This window comes from Eptesicus fuscus, chromosome 21 (genome assembly GCF_027574615.1).
Source record: "Eptesicus fuscus isolate TK198812 chromosome 21, DD_ASM_mEF_20220401, whole genome shotgun sequence".
Lineage (NCBI taxonomy): Eukaryota > Metazoa > Chordata > Mammalia > Chiroptera > Vespertilionidae > Eptesicus > Eptesicus fuscus.
Genome location: NC_072493.1, coordinates 40,265,681 through 40,276,533, shown reverse-complemented (window position 1 = coordinate 40,276,533; position 10,853 = coordinate 40,265,681). Strand labels below are relative to the sequence as shown.

Sequence of the window (10,853 nt, the reverse complement as noted above, 5' to 3'; positions counted from 1 at the left end):
GCAGTCAGGTGGAATCCCCCATCACGTTAATGAACAGCAGTCAGGTGGAATCCATTGAGCTCTGGGTGGGTGTCAGGCACTGTTCTAAGTGCTTTACGTAATCCCAGTGGCATTTTCTTCATTCACGAAGAAGCTGAGGCACAGAGAGGGCAAGTCACTACCTGCCCAAGATCACACAGGCAGGGAAGAGGAGGAGGTGGGAGCCTAAGCCCCTGACCCTGAGGTAGCGCTGTGCTCACGTGTGAGATTGAAAACAGCCCTGCCCTGGCCAGTTGGGCTCAGTGGATAGTGCATCAGCCTATGGACTGAAAGGTCCCGGGTTCGATTCCAGTCAAGAGCACATGCCTGGGTTGTGGGCTTGATCCCCAATAGGGGGTGTGCAAGAGGCAGCCAATCAATGATTCTCTCTGATCATGGATGTTTCTCTCCCTGTCTCTCTCTGAAATCAATAAAAATACGTTAAAAGAAAAAAGAAAACAGCCCCGTGTGTCTTGACGTGGCCAGACCTGTGGGATGCAACAGCTCCACCCACCGGGTGGGGCTGGGATCAGGGTGTGTGCGGGTGGGAAGAGCGCCCTCTCAAAATACACATCGCTCCGACTCACTAGCAAAAATGTTGTATGCATTTGTGACTTGGGGAGAGAGGGGTTAGAATAAATTTGTAATTCAAGTTGGTTGTGTTCAAATTGCTGCTTTTTTCCGTATTTGAAAAATCCCTGTTAACCTTAGCAAAACTGTCTTTCGTTTATTCTTTCATTTAAGAAACTGTCACCAGGTGCCCGTTATGCGCCCTGCCTATTCTGTGCCATGTGGGTCCCAGCGGTGACTGAGACAGCCTCACCCGCCCTCACAGGACTGACAGTCCAGTGGGGAGACAGACACACATACAGACTTTCCCCCGTGTTACCTGCCCAGCCTCTGGTTACTTGGGAATCAGGCTGAATCCAGATTCCTCCCTCCCGAGGTACTGGGCGCTTTAGGGAGGAAAGAACAGAAGCCCACGCACACCTGCCCACAAAAGCCTCAAAACGTGTCTGAGCCTCTGTCTCTCCCAGCTCCCGGCAGGCCCTTCGACCCATGTTGGCTTCCTTGTCCAGCAGAGAGGGCCACCCCAGGAGCAAATGGACCCCAGAAAGCCCCCGCCTGGTCTGTCGGCCCACACAGCCATCCCTGTACGAGCCACTGTGACGCTGAGTGGCTAGGCTGGGTCCCCCAGCCCCGAGGACAGAGGGAGAGGAGAAACCTACCCTCACGTTAAACAAATGTTTACGGAGCACCTGCCGCGCCCCATTCTAGCACCTACTGCGTGCGCCCCATTCTTGCAGCTGAGAATTAATGGGGAACAAGACCAAGTCCCCGCCATTGACACGTGGAATGGCAAGCTCGGACTCTCACTGCATGGTTCTCGTCTCACAAAGCTTGAAGAATAAATTCTCGGACTAAAAGATTTTAAGCAAAAATGTGGAAGTTTATTGCGAGCGCCTACAAACTCCCCCCTGGGGAGCGGGTCCCCAAATGGAGAAAGCCTGCTCTCTAAAGTGGGGAAAACCTAGTCCTTTTCGTCTCTTTGTCTACCAGTTTATAAATGCTGGGAGCTTCTCTGTTCATTCCACTTCCTAATTGGACCCTTCCTTATTTTATGTTCCCCCCCCCCCGCCCCCGAGCTTTCCGGATTGGTCACTTTCCCCCTTTTCCCTGCGTGGTCTCAGTTTCAAAGTTCAGCCAGCGCCCCTTCTTCTTCCCCTCTGTTGTAACATTCTTGTAAACAATCCGGGGCTTGGCGCTGTCTCTGCCCATCACGTATGCATTCCTCTTCCCTAACCTGCCTCTCCGGTCTCTAAAATCCTTTCACCATTATGGGCTGACATCTGGTGCGGAGAGGGACAGTAGAGCAGTCTAGAACTAACCCAGTGTCAGAGTTCGGGAGTGATGGGGAGGCCGATTTAGATCAGGGGGTCCTGGAGGAAGCCACGTGGGAGATGAGCCCCGGAAGGCAGCTGCCTGGGCGTGAGAAAGGGCTATTAGTATGGACGGAGGCCCTGAGGCAGGAGTGGATTGGCCTGTTCCAGGGACAGCAGGAGGTTCTGTTACCGGAATAGAGAAGGGGTTAGTGGACCAAGGCCCTGAGGCCAAATCCAGTGTCCACAGCCACGCTCATTCGTTTATATATCTTCAATGGCAGAGTTGAGTATTTGCTGTGGATATCATATGGCCTCAAAGACAAAAATACGTACTATCTAGCCCTTTACATAAAGAGTTTACTGACCCCTAGAAAAGAGGAAGTAAGAGGAGAGGGTGGGGGAAGGGGTCAGGCACAAAGGCCAGCCCCTTGGCACAGCTGGAGGTCATACCAGCTCTAGGTGCCCCATCAGATAGGATGGGGACTGCATTCACCTCAGTTCTCCCTGCCCCGTCCTGCCTCCTCCAGCCCCACCCACACAGGTCTCAGTCCCTCGAAGCTCCGAGGTACCCCCACTCTGTCCCCCGAGGCTCTGAGGTACCCCCACTGCACACAGGTCTCAGTCTCCATCTCCATCTCCAGGACACAGTGATATAATCCACACATACGTGCAGTTTTTATATCATTCACAGTTTGCCCTCAATATGTATTATAAACACTGCATAATCAGTGCATTATGTGACATAGTATATAATGGACTATAAAAATATATTTTATGTAATATGTAACATCACATTGTACATTATATGTTGGATGTGTTTATATATATCATTAGAAGTTTCGCTAAATCCCTTAATATGTGCAGTCTGTTTCCTATTTTATTGCATTTCGTTTCATAAAGAAAAACTACAGATAGCCCTGGCTGGTTTGGCTCAGTGGATAGAGCGTCGGCCTGTGGACTGAAGGGTCCCGGGTTCAATTCTGGTCAAGGGCATATGCCTGGGTTTCGGGCTCAATCCCCAGTAGGAGGCATGCAGGAGGCAGCTGATCAATGATTCTCTCTCATCATTGATGTTTCTATCTCTCTCCACTCTCTCTTCCTCTCTGAAATCAATAAAAATATATTTTAAAAAGGAAAAACTACAGATATATATATATATATAAAATGTAAATGTATTATAAACATATAAACCCTATTGTATGTAGTATATAACATGGGTTACATTTTAATATCATACATTAGATATTAAGATCTTGTTAGGACAAACGTTTTGCTTAACAACACTTGCCCTTACCATGTGCAATGCACTCTGTTATTTCTATTCTCTTTTATTCTATTTCATAAAAGCATGCTCACATGTTTGTATTATACAAACCTACGTGACGCGGCTGCCTTGGCCGCAGTGAAGACTGGCTTTTACTCTGGGTGAGGCAGTAGCCACAGGAGGGCTGGCATTTTTAACAGGATCCCGGTGACAGCCACGTGGGGGGCAGACTGCTGGGCAAAGCCACTTGTGAAGCCACAGCGAAGAGGCCGCTGTCATTGTGGGGTAGGAAGCCAAGGTGGCCGGACAGGCAGAGTCAGTGGAGGCAGCGGAAGTGGAATTCTGGGCAGACTCCTATCTCAGAGGTGGAGAGGAGGATTAGCCGCGATGGAAGTGGGGAGTCACTGGTACTTCAAGGCTTTTGTCCTGTGCACCCGGGAGGGAAACGGGCGCAGCCTGAGATGGTGAGGGCGCAGCAGGACAGGTTTGAGCTCCTGAGAGCCCTGCCCTGGCCTAGCCCTGGCCGCCTCAGGTTTGGGTGCGCTCTGGCCGGCTGGGCTGTTGTTACTGCTCTGAAGTGCATGCAGCCAGCTGGGCTGGGAAGACTCGTCTTCACTAACATGCCGGTCCCTGAGCTGCTCCCCCACTCCTCCATCAGGGGGTGCTCCTGGTGTACACTTGGGAGGTCCTCGAAGAAAGGGGGTGGTGGGCTTGGACCTGGGACCCAATCTTAGGGATCCCCCCACCCCCAATGGCAGTGCCCAGGTCAGGCTCCCAGAGGCGCCTCCGCCAGGTAAGGGCTGACCTGGACCTGAGAGGCACCGGGGGCTCCGTCACCGCCAAGATGCCCGTCTCACTCGGAGGGCACAGCCCCTCGCCTTGATACTTATTTTTTCTAAATTGCTCAGTCTCTTCATCAAGTTCAACCATTTCAGAGAAACCAAAAGTCCTCTCCCTGAAAGGAATCTGACTCCATGGTGGGGGGCCTTCCGCCGAGCCCTTTCAGGAGTCACTTGGCCACGCCAGTCCACTTCAGACCCGCCGTGTGGGCATGGACTCCCACTTCTTTCCTCTTGTGACGCGCTGAGCGGTCTGGTGGGGCCCTCTGGCCAGTGTGCGCCTTTGCTTGGGGAGATACCGAGAGCTGGAGGACCCGGTATGTGAAAAGCGTTTGGGCGGAATGTAAAAATGCCCCGAAAAGCTCGGAGTGGCAGAGATACTGTCAACACTTGCAGTGATCATACTTGTAATTTTTCCAACCGTAGAAGTGCACGATGGAATTTCATTATTGTTTATATATTTTTAAATTTTATTTTTCAATGACAGTTGACATTGAATATTATTTTATGTTCGTTTAGGCCAGTGATGGCGAACCTCTGACACGTGTGTCAGTGCCATTTCTGATGACACGGGGCCGCTGAGGCGGCCGCATGCCGAGGATGAAACATTTATGTTATTTAAACTATAAATATCGCGAAATAATGTTTTTTCCTCAAAGGGACACACTACCCGAGTTATGCTCAGTTTTTTGGCGAAGTTTGAAACACCAAGCTCAAAAGGTTGCCCATCCCTGGTTTAGGCGTAGAGCATAGTGGGTAGACATTTATGTAATTTATGAAGTGATAACCCCCTACCGTTCTAGTGCCCACCTGGCACCATACGTAGTTATCAGTGTTACTGACTCTGTTCTCTGTGCCGTACTTTCCATCCCCTGACTGTGCTGCTGACCTGTAGGCTGAGCGTCTTCCCAGCCATTTACTGGCCATTCATTTGTATTCGTTTAGAAAAATGCCTGCCTTCACTATTTCGGAAATTGTCCCACTGAAGTGTTTCATGTTGAAGTAACCAAATCTATCAGTCTGTTTTCTTCCAGGAATTTGTTTGTTTTTCCATGATTTGAGAGGGGTTTCTCTACCTCAAGGGTTTATATCTTCAACGCTCCTTTCTTCTAATAATCTTATTCAAGTTTTCTTTGTGTTTAAGTCAAGATTGATCCATTACTAATACATTATATACACCGACACATAATTTACATTCCGGTTCAGGGTTGGTGTTGTATATTCTACTGGTGGGGACAAATGTGTAAGGACATGTATCCGCCAGTATAGCATCCTACAGAATGGTCTCCCTGCCCTAAAAATCCTCTGCGCTCACCTAGTCCTCCCTCCCTCCCCCTCAGCCCTGAGCCATGGACCTTTTTACCGTCTCCATAGTTTTGCCTTTTCCAGAACGTCATATGGTTAGACTCACATAGTAGTAGCCTTTTCATATTGGCTTCTTTCACTTTGCAATCTGTATATACAATTTCTCCATGTCTTTTGTGGCTTAAGAGCTATTTCTTTACTTTGCTGAATAATATTCCATTGAATAGATGTACCACAGTTGTTGTATATCTACTCACTTATTGTTCAAATTAATTTCTTTTTTTTTAATTTCTTTATTGGTTATGGTATCACATAATTGTCCTCATCCCCCTATTCCCATCCCAAACCCCTCCCCACGTATGCCCCCACCCCCCTGTTGTCCATGACCACTGGTTAGGCTTATATGCATACAAGTCCTTTGGTTGATCTCTCAAATTAATTTCTGAAACAGCTTCTCAACTTCCTTGAAAAAAAAAAGGTGCTGTCTTTTTGTCGCAAGGTTGGTTTGGGGGAGAACTGGTAGCTTTTGTCTTAGGTGTCCTGTTTCCTCCAGAATGCCGAGGTCCCGTGGAATAAAATAATAGTAACATCCGCCGAAACCGGTTTGGCTCAGTGGATAGAGGGTCGGCCTGCGGACTGAAAGGTCCCAGGTTCGATTCCGGTCAAGGGCATGTACCCTGGTTGCGGGCACATCCCCGGTAGGGGGTGTGCAAGAGGCAGCTGATCGATGTTTCTCTCTCATTGATGTTTCTAGCTCTCTGTCCCTCTCCTTTCCTCTCTGTAGAAAAATCAATAAAATATATTAAAAAATAATAATAATAGTAACATCCATCTATTGAGTGCTTAGCACCGGGCTGGGAGGTCAGGGCACGTCCTCGCAGCCCCGTCTCTCCCTCCAAGCCTCTAGGGCTGGGCTTTGCTCGTTGTCCCATGTTAAAACCGGAGCACAGAGAATCTCGCTGGGGTCCTGAGAGCCAGCGTCATTGGCAGGTGGATGTCTTGAACATGTTCTGGAAGAGGGGCCTCGAGTGGAGAATCTGCCGGTTTAGAGTTGGGGGGCCGTCTCAGCTGAGCTCAGAACTTGTCTTCCAGACTTTAGCATCTCCACTCAAGGGTGAGCAGCTCCTAGGGACATGTGGCCCCATGTCCTGTCACCCCCATGTCTGCAGTGCCCGCAGTCACACGGGAGTGGGGCTCAGCTAGTCACATACGGAGCAGGGACAGTGGGGGGCAGGGGCATGAAGGCTCTGCTCTCCGCACCTTCCCTAAATTAAGCTCCAATTTTGTAATAACACAGAAATGTGGGCTCCTAGAGAAAAATGAGCAGGTTTAAGGATGAAGTCCCTCAGAGCCCCTGCTGCAGCCTCATGCCCTCCCCTCTTTTGATTGATTGATTGATTGATTGATTTTAGAGTGAGAGGAAGGGAGAAACATCGATTTGTGGTCCCACTCGTTTATGCATTCATGGTTTGATTCTATCAGAATGACCCTCTAACCAACCGAGCTAACCGGCCCAGGGCTCGTGCCCTCCCTCCCCTATTGACACAAGTGTTAGATGACTCCAAAATGTGCTCCTTAACACAGCAATAACGGTTTGTTATCTCACACAGTTGCTGAGGATCAGAAAGCTAAGAGGAGCTTAGATGGTTCTGGGTGGTTCGGGTGGTTCTGCCTGAGGTCTCCCGAGGTTCCAGCCAGGGCTGCCGCCATCCAAAGACTGGACAGGGCCGGCGGTCCGCTTCCGAGGAGGCTGGCTGACATGGCTGGCAGTTCCATGCTGGTCGTTGGCTGGGGCCCTCTGTTCCTCTGCCCGGGGACCTATCCTGCGTAAACCCTCTGTCCCTTCCTCTGTCACTCACGGACACACCTGCTTTTGCTGAGTCAGTGAACCCGTGAGAGTCACAAGATGCCTGGCCACAACCCGGCCAGCCGGTAGCCTGCAGGCCCTTCCGCCGTGGAGCGGGCTAAACCCTGGCAGCTTCCTGAAACGCGTGCTGGGACCTTATGTGGTGAAATTTTTGCAGATGTGAAAGATCTTGAGAAGAGATACTCCTGGGTTATTCAACAGGTCCTAAATGCCATTAGAATGTGCTCAGGACAGACTGTCAGAGGGAGATTACACTCAGAGAGAGGGAAGTGAAGATGCAGGCAGAGGTTGGACTGTTGCAGAGACCGGCCAAGCAGCCACCAGAGCTGGAAGAGGCAACGATGAATTCTCCGCTCTGGCCAGTGTGGCTCAATGGGCTGAGGGTTGTCCCTTTGAGCTTTTGGAGGAAGCACAGCCTGGCCAACACGTTGTTTTTGGCCCAATGACCCTCCAGAACCGTGAGAGAATAAATTTGTTTTTTTTTTTAAGCCATCAGGTCCATGGTAATAGGTTACAGCAGCCGCAAGAAACTGATAAACTCTCACAGTCTTCCGATGACTCATCCTGATTAAAGAAGGGATAAGGCTGCGCCTCTTTTCTGGGGTAGGGAGTACCTGGATTGTTCTAGAGATTTCTCATGGCTTTCTGCTGTTTCCTGGGAGGAAAAATCATTTCTCAACTCTGGACATGAGTATTTTGATAGCACATTTTAAGTAGTATGTGTCAAAGGAGCAATTATGCCTTTACTAGCTCATATTTTATCGAGCAATTTGTTATTTCCAGATTATCAAAGCTGTTTCTGACCTTGAGTCATTTTTCTTAATAGATGTTTCCCTTTTCTTCTTTTTTTTTTTTTAGTTGGAATAAAACAAACACACAGTGAGCCCTAGCCAGTTTGGCTCAGTGGATAGAGCGTCAGCCTGTGGACTGAAGGGTCCCAGGTTTGATTCCATTCCGGTCAAGGGCACATACCCGGGTTGCAGGCTTGACCCACAGTAGGGGGCGTGCAGGAGGCAGCCGATCAATGATTCTCTCTCATCATTGATGTTTCTCTCTCTCTCTCTCCCCCTTACTCTCTGAAATCAACAAACATATATTAAAAAAACAATACAGTGGAGTGTGTAAACTGCACTGTATGTGGCTCAGTGACCCCTTACAAAGGGGTAAACACATGTAACCAGCACCCAGGTGGAGACGGAGGGCATTCCAGGGCCCCAGAAGCGGCCGCCTGCTTTTTCCCAGACAGCACCCCTCCCACGTAAACCGCTGTTCTGAAATCTCTCTGTAGATAACATTTGCCTGGCCCTGGACTCAGTATGAACAGACTCATATGGAATGTGTTTTTGTTTTGTTTTGTTTGAATCCTCACCCAAAGATATGTTTTGTTTTAAATTTATTTATTTATTTATTATTTCTTTATCTTTGGTTAATTCTCACCCGAGGATATTTTTCCATTGATTTTTTTTTTTTTTTAAGAGTGGAAGGGAGGGGGAGAGACACACCTATAGAAACATCGATGTGAGAGAGACACATGGATTGGTTGCCTCCCAAACACTGCCCGACTATGTCCAGGGATCAAGCCTGTAATCAAGGTAGGTGCCCTTGACCGGAATCAAATCCAGGACCCTTCAGTGTGCGGGCCGACGCTCTATCCACAGAGCCAAACCGGCTAGGGCTTTAAATTTATTTTTGGAGAGACAGGAAGCGGGAGAGAGAGTAACATCCATTGGTTGCTTCCCGTACTCACCCTGACTGGGGATTGAACTCGAAGCCTATGTATGTGCCCTGACTAAGGTGACCAGATCGTCCCGCTTTTGGCGGGACAAAACCGATTTTTAACAATTTGTCCCGTGTCCCACGGGACTTTTTAAAAATGCCGTGAGACGCGGGACAAATTGTTAAAAATCGGGACTGTCCCGCCAAAAGCGGGACGATCTGGTCACCTTACGCGGAACCGAACCGGAAACCTTTGGCTGTACAGGACGACACTCCAACCGACCGAGCCAGGGATGGAATGATCTTTTTTTTGCAGGGGTAGGGGTGGCTTTTTCTGCTCAGTATACTATCCGAGAGAGCCATCTGTGCTGTTCTGTGTAGCAATCGAGTATTCTTTTTCATTGCTCGTAGTATTCCATTGCTGACCACAGCACACTGTCGTACCGGCTGAATGACGTGCACGCAGGTGGTCGGTCCCCAGGCTTTGGCTGTTATGAGCAAAGCTGCCAGCACCATCCCGGCACAAGGCTGCGGTGGGCGTGGCGTTTGGTGTTGTTTTTCCACTTCACTAAGCACTTTGCTGTGCATGATCCCGCTGTCCTCGCAGCAGTCTTGTAATACAGGTACAGTTATTCCCTCTGTTTTACAAAAACAGGAAACAGGCAAGGAGGAGGCAGATAGCTGAAGGGTATACCTATTGCTATTTTGTAGGAGGACAGGAAAGCGAAGGGAGGGGGGAAAAGGAAAGCAGCCGAATAGCAAATAGTGGATTCACGGGATCCACTTCCCCAGCATAGCGTTCAAATTGCTTACCAAGGGGAAAGCAGACCCTTTCTTTAAGAGATCATGGGAAGTGGTTTGCTGAGCTTGGTCATCAGCACTTCCGCTTCTCCAGGCCAGCATGGACAAGAGTAGGCTACGTCATCATCACTGCAGTCATTACCTGACCTCATGGGCCAGCCAGTCCCCACAGACATTGTGGGTATCATCGTGAGCTGTACTTGGTTCCCTGAGACTAGGCATGGGATTGCCGGGAATCATAGCACAGACAAATAGGGCGTTATCTTAGGAGAAACTGCCGGTGCTTTTTAAAGTGAGGTCCATGACATTCTCCTCCTGCTCCCTCCCTCTCCTCCTGCCCCAAGCACGAAAGTCCCAGTAGCTCCCTGTCCTGACAACGCTCCATATGGACCAGGGGTCCTCAAACTTTTCAAACAGGGGGCCAGTTCACTGTCCCTCAGACCATTGGAGGGCCGGACTATAGTTAAAAAAAAAAAACTATGAACAAATTCCTATGCACACTGCACATATCTTATTTTGAAGTAAAAAAACAAAACGGCAAAAACACCCGCATGTGGCCCGCGGGCCGTAGTTTGAGGACGCCTGGTATGGACAGTCACTTGTTTTTTTCTCTTTCTTTGGGATCTTGACCGTCTGGTGAGTAGGCAGTGGTATCTCATTGTGTTTTTGTCTTCCTCCGATGAACAATGGTATCAAGCATCTTTGTTTGTGCTTATTGGTTCTTCTTAATGTTTTGTTTTGCAAAGATACTAATTACATCTGTTCAAGTCTCTTATCCATTGTATTAGTTTCCTGCGGCTGCTGTTGACAAATTACCCCAACCTCTGGCTAAGACAATACACATGTATTCACTCGCAGTTCCCGGCTGAAAACCAACATGTTGGCCTCTCTCCACAGGTTACGGTTCCTCCCTTGTCTCTTCCAGCTTCTGATGGCTCTGCACATTCCTGAGCTTGTGGCTGCATCTCTCTGATCTCTGCCTCACCTGAATAATGCAGGCTGATCTCATCATTAAAAAAAATATATATATGTTTTTAGGCAAAACCGGTTTGGCTCAGTGGATAGAGCGTCGCCCTGGGGACTCAAGGGACCCAGGTTTGATTCCGGTCAAGGGCATGAACCTTGGTTGCGGGCACATCCTCAGTGGGAGGTGTGCAAGA

General features: G+C 49.1%; 1 protein-coding gene across 1 annotated transcript in view; it reads left to right on the top strand.

Moving 5' to 3' along the window:
- The window catches only part of LOC103301434 (outer mitochondrial membrane lipid metabolism regulator OPA3), a 30,924-nt gene extending 30,264 nt beyond the window's left edge, over positions 1-660 (top strand). Inside the window, exon 3 of the mRNA XM_008158402.3 lies at positions 45-660. The gene's annotated coding sequence lies outside the window, so the exon portion shown is untranslated. The remainder of the gene's footprint in view (positions 1-44) is intronic.
- The last annotated feature ends 10,193 nt before the right edge of the window (positions 661-10,853 follow it).